Here is a 25,706-nt window from a genome sequence, read left to right as displayed (position 1 = left end):
GATCTCTATTATTGAGCACATATTGCCCTGTTTTGCTTTTCCATACCATTCATTAATTCTAGAAGTATTTGAATAAGATGCATTCAAGGTAGTATGGAATAATCATTACAATTATAGGCTCTGTAGCCAGGAATGCCTGAATTCAAACCTCAGTTGCACCACTTCCTAGCTCTGTCATCTTGAACAGTCTATTAAAACCTTCTATGCCTTAAATTTTATCTGTAAAAAGGAGGCAATATTAATTAACCCATAGAGTTGGGTGAAGATTAAAGTAACTAACAGATGTAAAGTGATTTAAAACAGTTCTTGGTAAAGAGGAAGTAAACAGTAAACTTCTGGTGTTGATGTTTTATTATTATTAATAGTAGTAGTAGTCATTATCTGTAAATCTGCATATATACTATTTGGATCACCCTTTAATTAAGAAATCATATTATCCGCATTCCAGGATTTTTTTTTTTCAATTTCAACTTTACTACTCAAATTCCTTTTCTTCCGTGTCAATAAATATTTTTACTGTAGAAAAAAGATACCTGTTATTTTTAAAAGATGAATTAAGAGATATGTTTTCTATTCCTTCCATGGTCTATAACAGTTGCTCAATAAATATGACCTATTATTCTTGCTATTTTATTATTAATTATCCACCCATCTAGATACTCTGAGCTTTAACTATTGAACAATTTAGAGAGCCATAAAGTTATAAACCAGTGATCATTTTATGTATCCCCACTGAAATACTTTGTCCTTCATCATCATCAATATAAATAAAGATTATTCATTAATTCACTCACTCTACAAACAGTATTTATTTAAGGCTGACAATAAAGCCGAACACTAGGCAGAGCATTGAGGTTAAAAACAAAATCTGTTCTCCAGGACTTTATAGTCATATACACCAATGGCTTCCAGAACAGGGTTTGACACTGAAGTTTTCAACAAACAAAAGATTAAAATTTCTGTTTATATTTTTATCTCATCCTTTTAAATGGCAATTTGGTGCACATTTTATATAGTACAAATATATTTATAGTTGTACATAAAATTATGTCAGAAAGACAAATGTTCAGATACTAGAAAAAATTTAAAATTATACTGATGCAGGCATATGATGTAACAGTTTAGAGATCATGGTATAAACAAGTCTAAGTATGAAAAGTATAATTATAGAAATATATGAATTAAAGAGAGACAAGGAAAAGGACAATTATCCTGAACCTGGAAGTTTAGGGAACAGATATTTAAGGCTGAGTCTGCCACATCAAAATAGCACGGGATTAGGGACTATGAATGACAATGGTCGTGTGGTTGATATGAAAAGAAAGCAGGGACCAAGTACTATGAGCACTAAGAAGGAGCTTGCTCATGGAGAACTCTGTATGCCATGCTTAGGAGTTGGTATTTCATTCTGTTGGCAACTGAGAATTATTGGCATTTTAATAAGGAGAGGTATATTCAGATTTGAATTTTAGAAAAATTAAAATATTGACACTTAGCATTTATCTAGTGATTATGGTGAGTTGGGCATTGTCCTGTATCTTTCATATGCACTGTATTGTTAAATTTAATGTTCAACCTCTATGAGGTAGAGACTATTTCGAGGCTTGTGTATAGATGAATAAAGAATAAAGAAGATAAGTAATTTGCCCAAGGCGGAGAACCAATGAATGGTGGTGCTAGGACTCAAAGCTGGGTTTGATGGACTCAAAAGTGTGCTCTCTCCATTGTAACAGTAGAATGGAGTATAGTGTGAGGCTGAAGACTATTAATAATCAGTTGTAAACACACCAAGAAGAGATAGTGCAAGTCCAAGCTTCTGTGCTGAGCCAGGACCAAGCATTGAGATTAGGAACTGAAACTAGTTCAGCAAATATTTAAGGTATGCCTCCTGTGGGGATGGGTGGAATTCAGTGTGGCCACTGTTTATACTGGCACCATAAAATCAGGCTATATTGTCCATTATGACATTCACTATGCCCCTCTTAAACAAAGATTAAGGGATTTATTTTCATGAAAATGTCTCCCTTTCTTCATAAACAATAAGATTCCTTTTATGAAACCATTAGAAATATATAATTTAATAAGTTTACCTGTATGTTTCAAGGTTCAGAAAGCTGAGGGTCAAAGTTAATTGCTGATTACATCACTTACAGTAATCTAACATTTCTTTCTTCTTATTTTTACTTCTTTTGTGTATTTTAAAAATGTATTCTTTGTAGGAATTCAACTTTTATTAAAAGTTATATCAATTTTTGGAAAGAATATGTCATATGACATAAAGGACTATGTAATAAAATAATTCAAAAAATAATATTCTGCAATTTATAAGAAAAAATGCAGCTTTCTTTCCTTGAACTGAGGACTTTTATCATATAAAAAAGCAAGAAGAAAAACAATTGAGAAAGTTAAAATATTTCTAATCACATGAGGCATTCCAAATTCCAAACATCCATAACCAAGACTCCTTAGTAAACATATTTCTTCACACCCTGACCCTTAATTTTTTTATTAGAAGATTAATAATGTGTATCTTAGCAACCACACCTGGACCCAAGGCACATGGGAAAGTCTTGGCAGTATTCAAGGTCAAAATGCTCTAAGCTTAGATTGAATGCCAGGAAACTATATGCCACTTTGCTTCTCAAATGCATTAACACATTTGTATAGATGCAAAGAGAGAAAGAAAAAAGAGAGAGAAAAAAAAAGGAAGAAGGAAGAAAGGAAGGGAAAAAGGGGTGAAAAATGCCCAGTGGATGGGTAAATAACTGTCCACTGATGATAAAGCAGAACAAGCCAACTTAATCAGATATGAATTTAGGTATCCATCTAATGCCAGCAAATAATTGGCTGACTTTTAGGCTTGGATCATAACTATGGAAATAAATTAGGAATAATTAGTGATTGCTGAAGGTAAAATGAAGATCGTGTTCCATGAACAAATAAACTTATTAGTGTCTGCATACATATTGGAGACAATACCTACATAGCATTTCATGGACAGAAGGACAGGAGCACAGTACATCTTCCTAGTGCAGGTAGGTATTAATAGTCAAATGCCTCACTAGCAAAGTCATAACACTTTGAAGTTAGAGCAAAATGGTAAGATAATGTCTTGTGCTTACTCTTGTTTCTTCACATGTAGAAATTAGAGAACTACTCTAAGGGAACACTCAATTTCCAATGGCTATAACAAAGCCAGAGTCTCTAACTGTCCTAAGGGTGAAACGAGAGAGTGACTGCATATAGTGGAGGTTCCCTAAGATTTGGGATTGGCCCATGAAGTCCAGAAATGTTTAAAGGGGTAAAATAGCCTAGTGAACATTGCTGAAACAGAGTGAATGTGTATTAATTTGCCTCATGAATCCTAAATCAGGTTAAAATTAGCAACCTATATTGAATCATTTTGCTTAGAGAAAAAAAATTAAATTACAGTAGCTTGGAACACATTAAAAGAATTACATAATCTATTCATTTTGACTTACAATTTTGATCATTATATTCACACTCTGTGAGTCAGAGAAAATGAAATGCCTTAAATTTTTTACAATCAATATGAAGAATTGTGCGAGTGGATCTTAGTAAAATGTTAGCTATTTAAGGTTGAGTTACTGGCTCACATAAGGCATGGAGAAATGGCTTCAGTCTTTATGGTGGACTTTCAGAATTTATCCTTAAGCAGGAACACTTTGCCAATAGAGATTTTATTTTTACTTTCTAATATGATTGCAGGAGTTAAAAAACAGGGTGTGAAATTGAAAATATATATGTCTCCAAGAGCATTTCAGGGGAAAACACACACACACACACACACACACACACAGAGGCTTTTTCCGCAGGAGGCAATGTTAGGTAGTTAGATAAGTGGGGCCACTGGGCAGAAATGTGGAGGAGAGGGAGGATGGTCTGGAAGATGGTGTTATGCCCATCTCCAGCATCAAGGGACTTTACTTCTAAATGAATGCCAGCAAGAAATCAGTAAGAACCTGATAGCTGCAACTGCTCAATTGTGAAAAGGACTTAACCAGACATGACCCAATGCTCATTGTAATATAATTAGCATTGCAGTTAGGGCCACACCTGCCACGGGTTTTCCTGTGTGCATCAGGGGTAAGGACATGTGCAAAGGGAACAAACATGATTAAGCATTCCATCCATCAATCAAAAGACAACCCCTAAGCAAGGATATAAGAGAAAGGGCCAAAGATCACTGTTTTTCCTCCCTTGGATCAGCCTGCCTCCTTATTTCCTTTCCTAAATAAATCCTTTAAAATCTTTTGCTACACAATGCACCATCTCCCATCTGAAATCTTATCTTTCAGGTATGACAAGAACTGAGGTCTTTTCCCTTCCCCTTTTGGGGTGACAGAAACACTAAGCAGTAGAGTAATATGTGTGCATTTTTTTCCCTAGCAGAAAGGTATCTTGGTAGTTATCTTGTTTATGCTTCTTATTTTGTAACAACAACAAAGACAAAAACATAAAAAAAAAAAAGATGAACTGGGACAAAAAGCCCTTCTCTCCTGATTCAAGTCAAGTAGTATTGCATTTTCCCCTTGTGCCATTCAGTTACAATTGGTAAAAATAAATTAATAGTATAAGGTAACAACTTAGCATAAAGATTTAAGAAATTAATAAGGGGACAGAGTTTAGATGAGCAGAGAAATATTATAGAGGAGGAATGACTTGTGCTGGATCTTGAATAATGTAGATTTCGGATGAGAACAGCTATACAGGAGGGAGACCAGCTTGGAGAGTAGAATATTTCTGCTCTATTTCATAGGGATAGTAGAGGCAAAATCTCTATTCATTTCTCCCCTAACTATACTGCAGCAAATATTTTTTGCATCTCTCTCAGTCAGGTTTTCCCATTAATATCTTATATTTTTAAGAAGACTGAGTATTTTCAAGACCCTTTCATATATATTAGGCCTTTTGACTAAGAAAATTACGCTGTGAGATACTGTTAACATTTTGTCTATGACAAAATTGAGACCTAAACATTTTACCTGATTTATTCACAGTCATATAGCTATTTAGCCACAAAGATAGGTTTGATTGCAGGTCTTGTAACTCCAGTACTTTTCTATCACATCACAGCTAGGACTTTTCCTACTCCTGTTTCAGTTCTTTTTCCTAAGAAACTGAAACAGTTCTTAGCCAATGGAAAATACTGGAAAAAGGTGCAGGGGCATTTTCAAAAGATTGAAAGATCACTCTTTTTCTCAAGGAGATGATTGTAACTTTAATCTGGATTTAACTTTAAGGAGTTCTAGTTCAAGTGTCTCATAAATCTGTTTCCCTCATGGCTACTTAGGTGTCCTCCATTTTTTTTTTGTTGTTGGCAGAAAGCTCAGAGATTAATGTTGCTGGAATATCTCCAGTGTCCCTCACGCATTATGTGGCTCTTATTTGCACCATCTGACTCAGTATACTGAGTCAAGGGTAAGGAAAGGATATGATAGAATTTCAGTAAGCTAAAAATAAGCACAGCTTACTGGTCCAGGCTAGCAAAGGCCACAATAGAATGTGTTTATTTTTCCATGGAAACCAAGTCATCTGTGTAAGGTAGGAAAACTTTTCCTTTCTTCTCTTCTAGGTTTTTTGGATGGTCTAATAATTAAATTGACATAAAACAGGTTAATAAGAGAAAAACAAATTTAATTTGTACCTAAGGGAGCTCATAGAAACGTGGGACTTGAAGAGGTGATCAAAGCAGGAACTCTTACATATTTTTGACAAAATAACAACAACAAAGGTGAAGAGTTGACCAGAGAAAGAAGTTTGGGCTTGGGTAGTAAATTAGTGCAGAAGTAACAAGGCTTGTTTATATGGCCTTTTCAGCTCTCCCTAGTGATAAGGGTATTCCTCTACCTCCCAGGGCAGGGAGGGTACCTTTCACATGGAAGATTTATTTCCTGCATTTAGGGGCACAAAGGAGGTTCAACGTGTCCTTCTGGCATTGGCTGTTTCTTCAGTAAGTTTAATTCAAAATAATCAACATGCTAACATGGCATATTTTGGGGTGGCCTGTCTCAAATCCATCACCTGTGTGTCCATACTTTACTTTTTCTATCTGGGCCCAAGCTGAGTTCACCAATGACTTTACAAATTCAAGATAAAATCAGCTATGCCAGTAAAACAACAGCAAATAAAAGCTAACCAAACAGTTAAAATCATCAAGTAGATGATGGTTTATGGTACACTATTGTAGAGGAGGAAAAATAATTTTCCCTTTACCCTTCTAGATTTTTGGCTGAGACACCCCCCATAATAAAATATAGATTAACAGGAGAAAAAGCAAACAGAAAAAGCAAATATCCTGCATACATGGAAGATACCAAGGAAAACTGAGTTGCTCCTTGAAATGGCTCAAGCCACCACCTTTTAAATACTATCTCCAGCTGAAAGCAAAAGATGTTGGTGGGGCAGGGGGAACCTGTTGTGGGTGGCTAGCAGAGGAATCACAGTAAGTAAGGATAAGCCTGATGTGTAGATTTAGGTCATTGCCTTCTCCACTAATAAGAGTTGCTAGAGATTTAGTCACCTTCTTCTTTCTGGTATAGTTGGAAGACAGCCTCACAAACAGAGATTTTTCCTTATACATATTATTTTATCCTACAAAGGGTTATCTTCTACTAGTTATCTCCTCCGTCTACTGTTTCTTAAAAATAACCAGCTCAAGATAATCCTAAAGCCAAAGAGACATATTTTCGGGTGGCAAATTCTGCTCTTTTTCACCATATAAAGTAATTATTACTATATTAACCAAATTCACTGCAGTAATTGGTGTGTTTCACATTATATTTATTTAACCTCTCCTTTAAGTGCTGTGACAGACATGCAGTCATGATACTCAGAGTCCCCTTCAAGAAAGCTCCCACTTCCCAGATCTGGGGAGAAGAATCTAGTTGACAGCTTCCAGCTGGTAGCTTTTCTGGGTCAGCCTTAGTTTTCAAGATAAGGTCACTTTATTCTTGGGCTGGACTCTGGTCAGTGAGTAAGAGAGGTTGTGGCAGCCTATGACATGCTATTCTGGAGGCATCCTCTTGGCTAACAACTGAGCAAGGTGGTGGTGTTACCCCAAAAGGGGAAGGGAAAAGACCCCCAGTTCTTGTCATATCCAAAAGATAAGAATTCATGAGAGACAAAGCATTGGGTAGCAAAAGATTTGAAACAATTTATTAGCAGAGCAAAAGTACACCTCTAAGAAGAGGAGGTGGGCTGATCCAAGGGCAGACGGCTGTGGTCTTTGTTTAGTCCCCTGTCTTATGCCCTTGCTTAGAGGTGTTCTCTTGATTAATTGACAGCTCTTGCCCCTGGAGTGCTTAGTCATATTTGCCCCCTTTCCCCATGGCCTTACTTATGGTGCACAAAGAAAAACCCACGACCGGGACCTAAACCACAATGCTAATTATATTACAATGAGCATTGAGTCATACCTACTTAGGTCCAGTTGCTACCATGCAGTTGTGGATGTTGGGTTCTGACCGGTTTCTTACTGGCATTCATTTAGAAGAAGTAATGCACCCTTATGCTGAAGGTGGGCATACTGTTATCTTATCTGCCCAGTGCCCCCACTTATCTAACCACCTAACAGTGGTACAAGGTCCTTGACATTTTCTCCTAGTGCAATACTCTTCTATCAGACAGCGTGCATTCCAGAGCTCCCGATGTGAAACAGCACAACCCTATGGGGAGCTCCCTGATACAAATCCTTTCCATGTTCCCCATTTTTTGTTAGTAGGGCATAGGTTTCTTTCAGCCTCCTTGACCTTTCCTGAGTTTCAAAAGGAAGATTCAAATTGTTGCTAGTCAGAAAAGGGAGGGAATGCAGAATAAGGGAGGAACAGTCAAGAAACAATAGCACAGCCTTGGGGCAGGGTCCTCGTTCCTCCTCAAGGAATATACATAACAATCAATACCTTTGAGCTCTTTTGCAGGAACTGGTGGAGGATGGTAACTTGAGGCTGAGCACAAGATTCCTGGAGCACCGCCCTATTACCTCCCCACTAGCCAATCTGAAGAAAATCCCACCCTGATGCCTTCAACCCAAATTTTGCCTATAAAACTTTTCCTCCAAAATTTTCAGGGAATTTGAATTTTGGGGGTGTGGGACACGCACCTTCCTTCTTTATCCCTGCAATAAACCTTTCTCTCCTCCAATCTCCGATGTATCTGTTTGTTTAGACTTATTGTGCATCGGGCACACAAAATTTTGTTCAGTAACACGTGGATAGGAAAAGATTTGGTGGATCTGCTTTGCTCTCTGACATTTTCCTGCCCCGTCCTGATATCTCTCATTTCCTTTCAATCATGTTATTCTCCAGTGACAGTAAAATGCAATAATTTAAAAAATTCATACTAGAAATGATTGCAAATTCTTATCAGAATAAAGGCTGAGATTTTTTTAAGTTAAAATGTCACATTCTCTGAAATCTCTGACCTCTTCAGGCATACTTACTGAGTTCCACACACTGTTCATTCTAAAGTACAATGTGTGTCACAGTGTAATTGTAATTATTTGTTGTGATTAACCTCTCTAAATACACCAAATAAAATAGTGTTTATTTTTCTCGCTTATATCTCTGTTGGATTTACTAGTTGTCTCTATATACAATATACATTTAGAAAGGAGCATTATACCTCAGGGTGAAGGAGGATTGATAAAATTGCCACATTTAGGCCAACAAATGGCTTATTCTTATGCTTGCTCTTAAAATGGTCAACTAATCTGCCTGACCGGTTGCTACTCACAGTTTCAGGCCCATAGTTAAAACTAAAGCTGTTAATTTTACTATTTCTGCTTTATTCCAGTAATCAAAAGCAATAATCATACTTGGTTTCTGATTTGTTCTCCAAAGAGGTCACAGAACTGTAACCTTACAAAGTAGGCTAAATATAAAGAAGACCACACCTTGGGCACTTATGAGATAAAGAGATCAAAAAACTGACAACCACTTGCTTCTATAGAATTGGATGCCATTCTAAGTCTTATAAATCTGTTGATTATTTATTGTTTGAGCTATGGCTATATAATCCCCCTACACCACCACCAAGGTGGGTTCACAGTTTTGAAGGAACTAACCTGCTGTGAGTCCTCTTTCCCTGGGAAAGTAATTAAGCTGTCTCTTTTCTTCTAAGCTCCAAGACCCTGTCTCTGAGTGTCAGTTTGGCTCCTCAGGAATGGGGTCCAATCTTTCAGCAACAAGGGGAACTTGGCCATTTTAGAATAGTAGATTGTAAGAAGTTGGGTGTTAAAAATGGAGAAAATGTCTGAGATTTGTAATCAGACTCTCTCTGATGGATGATCCATCCTTTGCTTTATTCCCAGAAAGAGATGCTAATAACTGAAATGTATACAGATTTTATGCTCAAATCCTAGCATAGAAATTTACATAAATATATTATATTCAGTGATACTTATTACCTCTGTAGAGTGTTTAAATTAGAAATCTTTCTTGAACTCTACATTTCAACACTCTTTGCCTAAAAAAAAGGATAAACATGCAAAGGGGGAACATCTTAGAATAAAATAGAATTCTGAGAAATTATGCAAAGGAACAGCACCCACATTTTTATAGAAAATACCTAGTAGAGATACAAATAATGTAAGAAAAGGTAATCAATAAATCAGTCTCTTTTGGTTATGATTTGGTTTCTGAAAGTCTGTAATAAGATTGATAGCTTCCTTTGGTAATCATTTTGGCTATTTAATATGTAACATATATGGAAATAACTTTTATAAATAAATGAGGTAAATTTATTACATAACCATAAATCTAAGATGTAAATAATAAAAACAAAAATGTGTACCCATTTTTTGGGAGGGTATTTTGATTTTTAAATCATCCTTAAATTACAATAGCTAACGAGATAACTTGCTTAAGTCCATGTTGTAAAAATTAAAAATTTTGAAATTCAAATATATTCATGAAGGATAAAAATGTGTCATTTATTGGGAGGCAATAATACTGAAATAAAACAAAAACTCTAAATTCAAACCTGTATATGTTTAGTGTGGGGGTGGGGAAATTTCCCCTCTTTTCAATCTTTGTTCTTTTGGCTGGCAGCTAAGATGACAGAAGGCAGATTGCCAGGAGAAAAATAAAAGTTTAATACTATGTATACATTGGAAGAGCCCCAGGAAAACTGAGTAACTCACTCAAAAGCCTGAAGACCTTCATCTTAAATGCCATCTTCAGCTAAAGACAAAAGAGGATGTTGAGGGTAGTGATATGGGACTTCAAAGGGGAGGAAAGCAATCCATATGAAGATGGAAAAGTAAATATTCGGTAAATAAATGTTTGGTGGGCCAGGCAGAGACAATGGGTCTCAGAATGGTCTCTGATCGCTAAGGATTTCCCACACCACAACTAACACATATTCTTTGCAGCTATCTCTGGTGATAGATCTACTCCTGTAACAAGCCCTCTATCTACATAGTTCAGGCATGGGATAGCTTTCCATTTCTTTAAATCATCTTTAATTTCCTTAATCAATGTTTTGTAGTTCTCTACATACAAGTATTTCACCTCCTTGGTCAGGTTTATTCCTAAGTATTTTATTTTATTTTTTGATGTAATTTTACAAGGTATTTTTTTTTAAACGTTTCTTTTCTGATATTTAATTGTTAGTGTAAAGAAATGCAACAGATTTCTGTATGTTAATTTTGTACCCTGCTACCTCGCTAAATTCTCTTATCAGTCCTAGTAGTTTCTGTATGGAAATATATCCCATGATTTTGGATTGGAAGAATTAATACTGTTAAAACAGCCACACTACCCAAAGCAATCTACAGATTTAATGCAATCCCTATCAAATTACACAGGGCAATTTTCACAGAATGAGACCAAAGAATTCTAAAATATATATGGAATACCCCTCTTCCCCCCAAAAAAAACACATCAAAAACAGAATTGCCAAAATAATACTGCAAAAGAAAAATGAACCTGGAGGAATAACGCTCCCAGACTTCAGACAACACCACAGAACTACAGTCATCAAGACAGTGTGATATTGGCACAAAAACAGACATATGGATCAATGGACCAAAATAGAGAGCTCAGAAATAAACCCACATACTTACAGTCAATTAATCTTTGATAAAGGAGGAAAGAATATACAACAGAGAAAAGACAGTCTTTTCAGCGAATGGTGTTAAGAAAACTGGACAGCAGCATGTAAATCAGTAAAGTTAGAACACTCCCTCACACCATACACAAAAATAAAATCAGAATGGCTTAAAGACTTAAACATAAGACAAGACACTATAGGCCCCCTAGAAGAAAACATAAAACAACATTCTCTGCCATATATCTTAGCAGTGTTCTCTTAGGGCTATCTACCCAGACAATGAAAATAAATGCAAAACTAAACAAATGGCCTAGTTAAACTTATAAGCTTTTGCACAACAAAGGAAACTATAGACCAAACAAAAAGACAGCCTACTGAATGGGAGAAAATATTTTCAAATGATATAACATACAAAGGCTTAATTTCCAGAATATATAAATAGCTCATACAACTCAACAATGAAAAAAAAAAAAAACCCAATCCAAAAATGAGCAGAAGATCTAAACAAACATTTCTCCAGTGAAGACGTACAAATGGCCAGTAGGAACATGAACAAATGCTTAATACTGCTAATCATCAGAGAAATGCAAATAAAACTACAATAAGATATCACCTCACACCAGTCAGAATGGTCATCAATAAAAAGCCCACAAATGATAAATGCTGGAGAGGGTGTGGAGAAAAGGGAACCCTCCTACACTGCTGGTGAGAATGCAGTTTGGTGCAGCCATTATGGAAAACAGTACAGAGATTCCTTAAAAAAGTAAAAATAAACTTACCCTATGATCCAGCAATCCCACTCCTAGGCACATATTCAAAGGGAACTCTAATATGAAAAGATACATGCACCTCAGTGTTTATAGCAGCACCATTTATAACAACCAAGACATGGAAGCAACCTAAATGTCCATCGACAGATGACTGGATAAATTAAAGGTGGAATATACATACAATGGAATGCTACTCAGCCATATAAAAGAATAAAATGATGTCATTTGCAACAACATGGATGAAGCTGGAGATTGTCATACTAAATGAAGTAAGCCAGAAAGAGAAAGAAAAATATCATATGATATTACTTAAATGTGGAATCTAAAAATTGACATGAATGAACTTTTTTACAAAACAAAAACAGAATCACAGACATAGAAAACAAACTTATGGTTACTATAGGGGGAAGGTGGAGAGATAAATTAGGAGTCTGAGGTTTGCAGATACAAAGTACTATAACTAAAATAGATAAACAACAAGGTCCTACTGTATAGCATAGGGAACTATATTCAGTATCCTATAATAGCCTATAATAAAAAATAATATTAAAAGAAATGTATATATATACATTTATATGTATATATGTATATATATGTATATATTTATATATAACTGAATCACTATACTGTACATCAGAAATTAACACGACATTGTAATCTGACTATAATTCAATTAAAAAAAAGAAAGAGAAAACAATTAAATTCTTCAGGCAATTAGGAGGAAATTCAGTTTCTTCCTTAATCTTTTCAGCCTTGATTGTTTTCAGCTTTAAATAATCTGCTTGTCAAAGAGACATTTTGTGGTGATAAATTTTGCTCCCCTATATTTGGAAGAATAGGAGAATTATAAATAGGATGCCATATGATGCAAACAAAATAATTAATATTTTTTCCTATCTGAGCTATTATCTTATCATTTTGTCTTGATAGTTCATTAATACAGCATGATACAAGTGTAAGAGGGTGGCAAGAATAATGAGTTGAATTTTGCCATCAGGGAGTCTAGCCAAGAAACCACCTATTCATGACATGTTTCCAGGTTCAGAATTGAATGGACAAAAGTGGGCTGAATCAAGATCAAATGAGCATAAATACTGGCTGAATGTGTAGACTGAAATCATATAGCATAGCTGAGTGGAGTCAGAGCCTGAGGTCAGGAGCGAGGCTAATAAGGAAAGGAGATGCACGTATCCAGAGTAGTGAAATTGAAACAGATGAATGAGAACTCTGAGTAGAAATCTAAGTTTGAGGAACAGATCATTTGAAATGGGCTGAAGTTGAAGAGAGCATCTGTAAGTGGAGCAAATGGAATCCTGTAATATAAGAAGTATATTCCTATGGTTCTTTTGATCCCACATTTCCATCCTTAGTTTTAACATTTACAGAACATAATAACTTCAAAGAAATGCCTAATATGTAAAGAGAATTATTCATATTATTAATTACATTTATCAAATATCCATGTTTCATTTAGAATAAGTGTAATCAGTAAACGTTAACTTTTTTTTTTGCATTTATTTGAAGGTAAAAAAGTGAGATACATAGGAAAACACCTGTTGACTTGACTCAGTTATGTTGAGTTAAGCGCCATCTGGAAAACTTGATTCAAAACTAGGTCTCAGTCACTCTAGAACAATGTTGTCTTTGTCTTGACTTCATGTGTATATATAAATAACATATATATAAATAAAATATATATAATATATATAAAAATAAACAACAAGGACCTACTGTATAACACAGGGAAATATGTTCAAATTCTTATCCTAATATATAATGAAAAAAATATATGTATATGTATAACTGAATTGCTTTGCTGTACTAACATTGTAAATCAATTACACTTCAATAAATTATTTTTTTAAAAAGACGGTGACTTCATCAAAATTCCCTGGGATTATAATACTTTAATTTTGATGAGACATATACCTGGAAGTTGACTGTTTAAAGGCTTCCTTTTAAAGGTATTTTCTTAAACCTACTCAGATGTAGCTTATAATGAAACAAAAACAAACAAAATGAAACAAAACAAAACCAAGACATATGTGCGCTTAAAAAAATAACACTACTAAATTTATATCAGCCTTCTGTTCAGAAATAGTATTTTTAAAATTCAATATAGGGTTATCTGTGCTCTCTCTCTCTTTCTGAAGCATTCTGATTGATTAATTAAACTGCTGAGCAGGAGAGTTTGAGCCAGGGGAGCCTTAGGAAAATTCTAACTCTGTCATTCTTTTCTTTATGACTTTGGACAAATTGCTTTTTTTTTCTTTTGTATATATTTTTTTGTTTCCTTTATTTTTTTACTTGTAAACCAAGATGATATATTCCATCTTCTCCTTCACTGGAAATGTGTGATTATTAAGGCATTAATTAATTAAGCTATCTATGAACTAATTTTTATTTTTTACCCAATACAGGTACCTTATAAAAACTATCAATTGAGAAAAAATGAACAATGTGAGAGTTGTGAGTCAAGTTTTATTGGGGACAAAATGAGGACTATAGCCCAGAAGACAGCATCTTGGAGAGCTCTGAGGATCTGCTCCAAAGAAGAAGGTGGGGACTTCAGTACACATGTAATTTTGGTGAAGGGGGGTACATGCAATCAAGCACATATTTTGGCAGAAGTTTGCTGCTAGTCACAAGGAGCAGATTCTCTGTTAATGATTTTAGTGATTTTCTAGATGTGAGAAGGTGCAAGAAATTGGTCTCATGAAATGTTCTCCTAAAAATATTTATCTGAAGGGCTGTTTTGACAGCTTTTCCCAGAGCTCAGAGTGTTTCATTCCTAATTTCGGTCCTGAACTTCTTTCAGGATGTGTTGAAGGTTAGCAACTACAGTGGCTAGTGACTTCATCCTTGTAGAATCAGATGGTGGGCAATAATTTTTCATCCACGAGACGACACACCAGATGTTAGAGTTGGGGTAACTGATATTATATTGTATTATATATGTATGTATTCACAGTCACCAAAAGTGAGTTATACACAGCTTCTAAAACTTAATTTCATATAAAAATGTATAAATATATTTTCTTTATCTTTCTATTATTTTTTAAATTATAAATTAACAGAACTTTCTTCAAACTATTATTATTAACAATTTAAAAAATTCAGTCAAGGTTATAAAATAATCTTAGGTATTAATTCATTTAAAAAACCCTAGAATAATCTAAATACAAATCTTCTAAGGTTAATAATGTTTAAAGATGAATATGATTCAAGTCTCTATTGGCTCATTTTCTAAAATGTTTTTATTTCCCTTTGAAATTTCATGTTGTGTGTTTTTTATTAAAAATGGAATTTTGATACTTTGTTCACCTTAAACTTACACAATGTTATACATCAATCATATCTCAATAAAACTAGAAAAAAAGAAACTAAAATTACAAGATGTAAACATTCATTCAGCAATTAAATAGTCAAAGATACTACCTGTGAATTTGAATATGTAAGATGGAACTTTGAATAATTATGGTAATCAGTAAGCGATTTAGTAGTTGGTTCACTAATTACAGTTACAATTTAGCTTCTATCTTTAGCCTTACATTTTTCAGGTCTTTGGAATTTGGGTCTCTGTTATTAGTCACTTTCGTTGCTAATTGTCAGGAAGATATAGCGTACTTACATATGACAAAGTTCCTTATGTTCCCTTCAATGTCAAGTTGCTTACCTCTTCCCCCCATAGTCCAAAGGCTCTTTAAATATGGCTATGGTGCAACTCCTATCCCACTGTTTTATAATTAACCTCTCTCCCTCTATGTCTCCAAATGAACTCTGAGTTCTGGAAGGACAGTCTAAGTGACAATTGTCTTTTACCCAGGACCTAAAACATGTACCTGGCATTTTTTTGTCCCTCAATCTTCATTAAATAAAAGAATAAACATTTTAAAGGACAACAGTTTGAATTTATGAAGAAGATATTACATATGTTCTCACAACTGATGATCCTTTGCAGAAGCATGACAGACAAGTTACTGATTGAATAATCATCCTCTTAGATATGTTTTTGTTTTTTTGGTTTCTTTTGTCTAAACTATATGTTTGGGTTTCATATGCTTACATATAGGTGGCTTCATTTTCACACGTTTGGGAGATGATATGTTCAAAACATATCATCTAATAAAATAAAAAAGAAAATGATATATTTAGGTGTGTCTCAAGATATTTAAAACAGTTGCAGAGTATAAGGGACAAGTAAGCATGGTTAAGTGTGACATTTTATTCCAGGTAAGGAGAAGGTTCTTTTTTTTCTCTCACACCAAACAATTTTCCAATTTTTTAACACCAGTGGGGTAGCTTACAATTCAATTCAATGTCAACATTAACCACCTGGATTTACCATGAGACCCCCACAGGTTTAAGGGTTCAGTACCATAAAATTGTCCTCACTCAGTCACCAGTTTCAAGTATCAGATCCCCAGGTAATGGACACGTCTGTCCTTCCTGGCTACAAAGCGGGGGGTACCACCCCTAAGTTTAACAATTTGCTAGAGTTAACAATTTGCTAGAGTGACTCATAGAACTCAGGAAAATGCTATACTTACTGTTATAAATTATGACAGTTGATCAAAATGAACAGCCAGGTTAAGAGGTATATGGGAAGAGATCCAGAAGGTCCTGAGCAAACAAGAATCTGTCCCCTGAAGTTGGGCTGCACCACCCTCCAGGAATGTGGATGTGTTTGTGAATTTGGAACTTCCTTAAACCCCATCATTTGAGGGGTTTTAATGGAGATTTCATTACATAGGCATGATTGTGGCCATTGGTGATTAACTCAACCTCTAGTTTCTCTCCCCTCCCAGAGGGCAGGACCTGGGGCTGAAAGTTTAAGCTTTTAATCAGGCCTGGGGCTGAAAGTTCAAGCTTTTAATCAAGTCTTGATCTTTGTGGTGGCTAGCCCTCATCCTGAAGTTAAGAACTCACAGAGTCACCTCATTAAAACAAAGGGTATTTCTAACACCTTGTCGCTCATGAAATTCCAAGGTTTTAGGAGCTCCAAAGTGCCTGGAACTAACTATAAAGAGTAAATATATTTATTATTATACCCCAGCTGGCAAGGAATTTATTACTGTGGACATATAATTCCATAGAAAACAAGTGAGAGGCTGGAACCACAAGGATTCAAGTTCCAGTCCCATGCTCTACTAGCTATATGCCTCTTGGGCAAAAATTTTATACTGTTTGGTGTTCAGTACGCTCATTTTTTAAAAAGGGGAAGCAGAGATAAATAGCATATGGTATGTAAACCATAGAGCACAGAGCCAGTGCATGGCAAATACTCAATGAGAGTTATTATTCGAATCAGGAGTCATTAAACCTCTTTAAAGGGCAGCTATTTTAGACTTTACAGTTCATCAAATTTCTGCTGCAACTACTCGGCTCTGCTGTCGCAGTGTGAAAGCAGCCACAGACAAAATGTAAACAAATGAGCATGCCTGTGTTACAATAAAACCTTATTAACAAACACAGGTTGCAGTCCATATTTGTCCTGCAGGCCACAGTTGGCCCAGACCCCTGATGCACATGTTGCAAACTCAGAATTAAGATTTTGTATACTATATATCAATTCTAAATTTACATATCGACCACATAAAATGCACTTTGCTAAAAGAACTGTGCATTATTTCCTCAAACTCTAGTGACTTGATGTTTAGGGTTGAATTGTGTCCCTCCACAAAAGTTATGTCTAAGTCTTAACCCTCAGTACCTCAAAATGTGACCTTATTTGTAAACAGAGTCTTTACAGAGACAATCAAGTTAAATGAAGTTATTAGGGTGAGCCCTAATCTAATATAGCTGGTATTCTTGTAGCCAGGAGACTAGGAGAAAGACCTGGAGAAGATCTTTCCCCAGTGGCTTCAGAGGGATAACAGCTCTGCCAAAACTTTGATTTTGGACATCTGGGTTCCTGAGCTGTGAGGTAATAAATTTCTATTGTTGTAAGCCACCAGTTTGTGGTTTTGTCACGGCAGCCCTAGGGAATCCATATGTATTTGGGTGCTGGAAAGTGGGGTTCTCCTGTGACAAATAGCTAAAAATGTGCAAGTGTCTTGAAATTGGATAATGGATAAAAACTGGAAGAGTTTTGAGGTACATGACAGGAAAAAAACTTAGACTGCCTGGAAGGATCCGTCAGTAGAAATAAGAACATTAAAGGAGATTATAGTGAGAAATCCCCACCAATCTATAGTCTAGTGGAGGGATAGTGGTAATTGAGAGAAAGTTCCCATGTATACTCTCCAAGCCTTCACTGATGTTAAGAATACAACCTTTGCTGTTTGTGTGTTTGTTTATGAGGAAGAGCATCTGCTGAAGCAACTCCTCCAGAAAAGCAACTTAATCTGAAGGGTCACGTTGAGATCCTTGGACTTTGTGTAGAGTGTATTTCCCACTTCCTGGGGAAAAGTGCCTTCTCACCAGAAGTGTCCCTTCTGACTCAGGATATGCATTTTTATTCAATTTGCCAAAGGAGCTGATGGAGACAAATGTCAGAAATCCAGAGCTCCTTGAAGATTGAACGTTATAATATCAAAAGAAGCAATATTATCATAATTAATCAAGTATGTCCACTGTACTTATTCGTTCACCAGTTACTGACCATCTGCTCTGAACTAAGACTGTGCTCCATGATGTGAGCACTTCTGACAGTTTCCATATGGAATGAAAATTCCAGTGGGTTACAGTAGTACATTTTGGGGGCAACTAGTGGAGTCAAAGAATTCTCAGAGGAAGTGACAGTGAAATTGAGGGCTTAAAAGATGCAAGAAAAATGTCTTAACCTGAGTATAGTTAGCCAGAGTATCTCTCAAGTTGTAGAAGACAAGGGGTTTTTAATAATTAATCTTGAAACAGGTGGGGAATCCACTAGGGGAAGCCAGTAGGGTGGTTTCAGGGATATGTGGTGGAAGAAGGACCCTAAAATGTGCTGTTAATTACACAGACTCTCACAGGCTGCCAATCTGTGAAACATCATAAAACAAAAATGAATCAAGAGCAAAATTATAAGAAAAAACAATAAAGAAAGCATAGATGATTAAGCAGATCAAACATATAAAAAAAAACTGAGAAAAAAATTAAGAGCTAAGAGTGGGGTGGAAAGGGACAAACTGGGAGTTTGAGATTTGTAGATACTGGCAAGTATATATAGAATATATAAACAAGTTTATACTGTAGAGCACGGGGAAATATATTCAAGATCTTGTAGTAGCTCATGGTGAAAAAGAATATGAAAATGAATATATGCATATTCATGTATGACTGAAAAATTGTGCTATACACCAGAAATTTACACACTATTGTAAACTGACTATAACTCAATTAGAAAAAAAAAAGAAAAGAAAAGCTACTTAAATGTTAAAAAAAATTAAGAGCTAAGAAAGTACAAAAAAATTCCAAAAATGATTTAATAATTAAATAAACAATTAACTTAAAAAGTAGCTAAATTATGTTATAATATAAGAATTAGAAGACGACAACAACAAATGAGGTAAATAGGGAGAACAGTAAGAGGATGAAAGGCAGCTCAAGAATTAGCAAATTTTTTAAAGAGGTTATGAGCAAAGTAGTTTCAAAGGGATAAAGTAGAGATAAAAATCTAGAAGCAAAATAAGGACATTATTGTATAAAATGAAGTCTGATGATAAAAGGAACATGTAGTAGGACTTAGAGTAAGAATGTCAGCATTGCAGGGGAGAAAGAAAAGCCAGCGGTTTTGGCAGGCCAGTTAAATGCTTTGCTTAATGAATGTCTGGATACAAGGTTGTATCCCCTACATTTGTTTTCTTTCCTAGCTGGCAAGAGCCTGAGAGCAAAGAGTTACTCAGTCTTTCTTCCCTCACCTTAGATTATGCAGCAACAGGACAGTCTGAATACCTGTCAGTGAGGTTAGAGCCTTTGACAGAGGACAGCAAGGTGCATCGGCAGAATCTAGTAAATTTGCAGACCTCCAACCTGGGACATGTTTGCTGACCACTTTATTTTGTAAGGAAGAAATACATTTCAATTCAAAGTATTGTTTTATTTGTTCACATAAGCAACATACCTCCTTCTGAAGGAACTGTATCTCTTTTCTAATGGTATTTATTAATATATCATTATGATTATGCTTACAGTCTTATTTCAGTCTCTTGCTGGGATATAAAAATCTCATATTCTTACAAGAACTACTGCTTTGACTGGACAGGATAACAAATATTGGTTTCAAATTCTCTATATCCAAGAAGACGCTTCTTCAAAATCCATCACTATTTGGTGGTCTCTGCTGATTCAGAATGATCAAGTTAATATCCAGCTTGTTCCTGTTTGAATTACAATTGGGAGTGTAATGTGGCTACCAAGCATTACACAGTCCTTGAAACTGGAAATGAATAGCCAGCAGAGGAGTCTTACAAGTGCCGTTTATGTGCAATATAGCAGAGTGAAGCTATGATTAAGAGAGGCAGAATTAGCCCCATCTCTCAAAGTCATAAGCTTGAGGTAGAAGGGGTCCTTCTGGCAGTCTTTCAAATTACATCCTGTGGAATGCGTGAGACAACTCTATGCTCAAGTAAGGGAAAAAAAAAAAAAAAGCTTAATTAAAAAAAAAAGATTTTAACAATATAATTTTCCTGATTTCCTACTTAAGCAAAAATTTCTACATTGGGCATTGAAAAAATAATTAGAGTCGAGATGTTCAGGAAATTAACTTTGGTAGCATTAGCTAGGAAGACATAATGCTTCAGAATGTGTCATGTTTGGTACATCATGCTTAACATGATTTTTAGGAAAGAATTGAAAAATGAGGGGTAACAGGTAGAGCTTACTGTTTTGTATCACCTTGGCATTTTTTTAATGCTCTTACCTGCAATTATAAAGCATCTTTACCTGTATATTAATAGTGCATTATTCATCTTCAGACATACTCCAGACTGGACCTTTATCTTAACTGAGTCATCAAGGACATAAGTATTTAAAATGAAATACAGCCTTCTTCCTAAAGGAAAGATCTGAATTAATTTCTTTCTTTTTTCAATTGTAGTAAAGAACAAGTAACATAAAATTTGTCATATTAACCACTTTTAAGTGCACATTTCAATAGTGTTAACTATATTCACATTGTTGAATAACAGATCTCTAAGAACTGCTTCATTTTGCAAATTTGAAACTCTATACCCATTAAACAACATCTCTCCTTTCCCCTCCTCCTTCCAGCCCCTGGCAACCACATTCTACTTTAGATACCTCAGATAAGTAGAATCATACAGTATATATCTTTTTGTGACTGGCTTATTTCACTTAGTATAATGTCGTCAAGGTTCGTCCATGTGTAGCATGTGACAAGATTTTCTTCCTTTTTGTTAAGACTGAATAATATTCTATTGTACGTACATAACATTTTGTCTATTCATTCAATCATCAGTGGACATTTGTGTTGTATCCACTTCTTGGTTACTGGGATTGGGGCAGCTATGAACACATATGTACAAATACCTCTTCAAGACCATGCTTTCAATTTATCTGTATATATACCCAGAAGTGGGACTGCTGGATAATATGGTAGTTCTATTGTTAATTTTTTTCAGGAACATTCATATTATTTTCCAAGCCATTTTACAATCCTGTCAACAATGGATAAGGGTTTCAATCTCTCTACAACTCTACCAAAATTTGTTATTTTGTGGTTTTTTTGTTTGTTTGTTTGATAATAGCCATCCCAATGGATGTGAAGGGATACCTTATTATTGTTTTGATTTGCATTTCCCTGATGATTAGTGATGTAGAGCATCTTTTCATGTTTGTTAGCCAAACGTCTATTCAAATCCTTTGCCCATATTTTAATTGGATTACTTGATTTTTGTTGTTGAGTTGTAGGAGGTCTTTATATATTCTGGATGTCAACTCCTTATCAGATATATGATTTGCAAATATCTTCTCCCATTGCACAGATTGCTTTTTACTCTCTTGATTGTGTCCTTTGGTGTGCAAAAGTATTTTAAGTTTAATGCAGTTCCATTTGTCTATTTTTGCTTTTGTTGCCTCTGATTTTGGTATGATATTCAAAAAATCATTGCCAAATCCAGCATCATGATTTTTTTCCCTTATGTTTTCTTCTGAGAGTTTATGGTTTTAGATTTACATCAGTTGTGATGATTGTGTCTGTGTGTGTGTGTATGCTTTTTCTCCCTTCCTCTGTTACTGTGGTATGTTCCATTGATTGATTTTTGTGTTGAACCATCCTTGCTTCCCAGGAGTAATCCCACTTGATCACGGAGTATAATTCTTTTAATGTATTGCTAAATTTGTCTTGACAGTATTTGGTTGAGATTTTTTGTGTCAATATTTATCAGGGATATAGTTCTATAACTTTCTGATAATGTCTGTTTGGTTTTGATATCAGGGTAATGATATCACAGTATTCTGTGCAGAATGAGCTTCATAGAATGAGCTTGGGAGAGTGTGGTTTTAGGGAGTGCACAGCAGAACACACTTCAAACTTCACAGGCCTGGGAGTAACTGTGTTTTTTAGCAAAGAGAATGTTTGGAGACATAGGTCAGGAGCAGGCATAGAGAGAGAAACAAAATTGCTTGACACTCCAGTGTTTAAGTAACCTGGAGTGATTCCCAAAGACTGGTCAATTGACCAGTATAGGTACTCAGATTCTTCCAGGCCTTTCATGAAATTGTAAATGGCCCATGAGAAAAAAAAATGAGTGTAAATTCATATATACTCTTCAAAAAGGTAAAGGTATTCAAAGAGCTAAAGTTTAAAATAAACATTCTATCCTGAGATGAAAACCTTCCAAATTTTTTATGGCAAATAATATAAATTTGTATGATATAATGGTGATAATATTTACCATTGAGCCATAAGCAGGATGGTCAAATAAATTCTGGAAGTGCTTAAGCACAAGGGACTCAAATGTGGCTCACCATTGTACTAAACATTATCAGGTGTGACCACAAGTTGCTCACTTCCCCCTTTCTTAAGAGCAGCCCAATCTCCATTTAGTAAATATGTCTTCTTTTTTATGTATGGACTTCCTTTGGCAAGATGATAAATCCAGACACCTGCTTCCAACTCCAAGAACGTTTGGCTCCAGATCTATTATTTTCCCATCCAAGTACAACTATGGGGCAGATGTATGACAATTGGAAACTTCTTTTTTTTGAACAACACTTACAGGATGCTTGCTGCTGTGGTTCCTGCTTCTTGGCTCCCTAGAAGCACTCCTGTCCTGAGCCCAATTATCTTTTATATATATATATAATTTATGAAGACTTGTCTTATCTTTCATTACTAATATATCAGAAACTAGCTGATGTATTTACTAAACACTTGTGTAGCCTTGAGGAAATTATATTCTTTTGGGGTGATGATAATAGTTACCTGCCTTAGAGGGTAGTTGAGAAAATTAAGCAGGTTATTATAGGTTAAGCACTTGGCATATAGTTAGCTATTTTATTATTGTTTTTGCTGTTACTGCCATACAGAGTGCACAATCACAAGCCACAAGACATTACAAAAACATGGGTGTCTGCCCTGTGGCTATTAGGCATTCTTATAAAAGCCGACAGAGTAAAAGCTTAGAGGCTTCCTCTTACAAATCCAACAACCACCTTTAAAGTTAATTTCCAAGCATAAAACATGACTTTGGTTTAGAAATAAATGGAATTAATTTGCAGTGCCTGCTTCTAAGCCTTGCTTCCTAATGCTGACTCTCACTCACCAATTACCATAAGTGGTTTTGCTTATTTCAAAATCTCCATAGTATTTATTCAAATAAAATTCTCCAGGACATCAGCATTGTTTAATTGTAGTGGACTTCCTCGACAGTGAATTATCAGCCACAAATTACTTTCTCAAATTGCAGAGAAATTAAAAGAAGAACATCTTCTTTATTCTCCTCAATTTAGCAACCATCCTAGGCAGAAACCAGAGAAAGCCAAGAATGTGATGTGTTGCTGAGTATACGGTAGAATTTATTATAACCTGATTAATCAACCAATCAATCCTTTCTGCTAATCCTTTGTCCCTTGGTAGTAAATTATAAAGTGAAAGCAAAAAATATGAACTCAATCTAAAACAGCAACAACATATTATTTCACTCACTTTACACATTTTTGCCTTTTAATCTTATGGTCTCTTTCATGTGCTCTTTGATTCCAGTGGAAAACTTGAATATGTGGATGGATTTTTCCCCCCCATGGGATTAATTGAGGTATTTGAGAAAGGGATCCAAGCTGACAAGTACACGCTGATGAAAGGCTTCTGCTTTCAGTTACAGAGAGCGAAACTTGAATCTTCTCTCCTTATGGTGCAAATTCACATAAATGGGAACGTTCCTTACAGGAACCAAAGAAAGCATTTTTTATGCAGGATTTTTGACTACTCAGAGCTCATTGACCCAAGCCTGCCTGGGATGTTTAAGGTTCATGTACAAGGAGTGGAGATCTCCTGGGTTCTCACGATGCTCAACTGTTATACTAGGAACTGGGTAAGACTGCACAAGACAGTGATATGTGTGCACAGCAGGCTTAATCTTCTGCCTGTAAATGTAGAGCCACATGGTTTTGGATTACTATTTTACCTTGCAAAATGTCCTCAGAATTTTTCTGACAAGAGATCTTTTTATTACACACAGAGATCAGTATCTTATATTCACAAACAATGTTTCATTGTTGTGGCTCAGAATCAAGCTGTTTGCTGCACATTTCCTTGAAAACTGGCAAGTTGGGGGAAGGGAGGAAGATGACCGTATTTAAAGAAAGAAAGAAAGAAAAGAAAGGAAAGAAAGGAAAGAAAGGAAAGAAAGGAAAGAAAGGAAAGAAAGGAAGAAAGGAAGAAAGGAAGAAAGAAAGAAAGAAAGAAAGAAAGAAAGAAAGAAAGAAAGAAAGAAAGAAAGAGAAAGAAAGAAAGAAAGAAAGGCAGACTCCATTAATTATTGACCTGTCGTGTTTTCATGACTGCTTTTGGCTTCATGTCTATATAGATTTCAGTTAAGAGCATAGGGTAAAATGAGCCTGGCTGTTTTCCCAGCTATCAACTCCAGTAGGCATAGTCTTTTCATCAGGTCCTCCAAGGTGGAAGTAACAGCATTGGCTTGAGTTGGAAGGTTTATGAATAGTCTTCATCTTTCTACATTCAAACAGTGCTAGTTTTTTCAATACATCAAAAAGTATAGTTGTTACTTTATTGTTAACATTGTTTATTTGAGTCGCTTCCAATGAAGCGAATAAAATAAGTAATGCCCAGTTTCTATTTCATGGTAAAAATATTAACAGGGGCCAGTGAAATAGAGACAAGGCAAATACATTAAATGAGGAAATGCACTTAGCATAATGGCTGACACAGAGCTGCATAAACGTGAGTTAAAATGGTAAGAGATATTGTTGTTAATACTCTCTTAAACTAGATCTGAGTGATAACCTCAGTTCCAGTAACTTCCTCTGTGGTGAGAAATCTCAAACCTGCATCTCTAACCCAGCTCTCTCAAAAGAGTTCCAGATATAAATAGCTGATTGATTGAATCCAATATTCTCTTCAGACACCTCCAACCCATCATACCCAAAAGGGAGATCAGCGTCTCCGCCCTTCTCCTGTGACACTTTTTGTCCTGACACCAAAGTTGGAAACCTGGGAGTCCTCTCAGACTCCTTACTCTCTCCTCATTGCTAGTGGGTCAAGATGCCACTTGATTTCAGTTCCAGCCTCTCCAATTCCTCACTCCTCTTGTTCCTTACACTTCCTGTTTTCTTTTCTTGCTCACATGCACATGCACATTTTTCTCAAAATAATTATTGCAAGATCTTTGGCACTTTTAGATGTCTTATCCTTAAAATTATAGCACACAGTCACATGTATGTACTAACATATATATT

General features: G+C 35.5%; 1 long non-coding RNA gene across 3 annotated transcripts in view; it reads left to right on the top strand.

The window, feature by feature from the left end:
• The first annotated feature begins 5,442 nt into the window (after positions 1 to 5,442).
• Positions 5,443 to 25,706, top strand: part of LOC123615652 (uncharacterized) — a 45,439-nt gene continuing 25,175 nt past the window's right edge. For 2 of the 3 annotated variants that reach the window (XR_012499306.1, XR_012499305.1), the window contains exons 1-2: positions 5,443 to 5,565; positions 14,264 to 14,402. This is a non-coding gene — a long non-coding RNA (uncharacterized LOC123615652). Of the gene's footprint in view, positions 5,566 to 14,263; positions 14,403 to 17,660; positions 17,770 to 25,706 lie in introns of all 3 variants that reach the window. The other variant, XR_006723313.2, reaches the window with a different exon arrangement.

Source organism: Camelus bactrianus, chromosome 16 (genome assembly GCF_048773025.1).
Source record: "Camelus bactrianus isolate YW-2024 breed Bactrian camel chromosome 16, ASM4877302v1, whole genome shotgun sequence".
Taxonomy (NCBI): domain Eukaryota; kingdom Metazoa; phylum Chordata; class Mammalia; order Artiodactyla; family Camelidae; genus Camelus; species Camelus bactrianus.
This window is presented reverse-complemented; position numbering and strand designations above follow the sequence as displayed.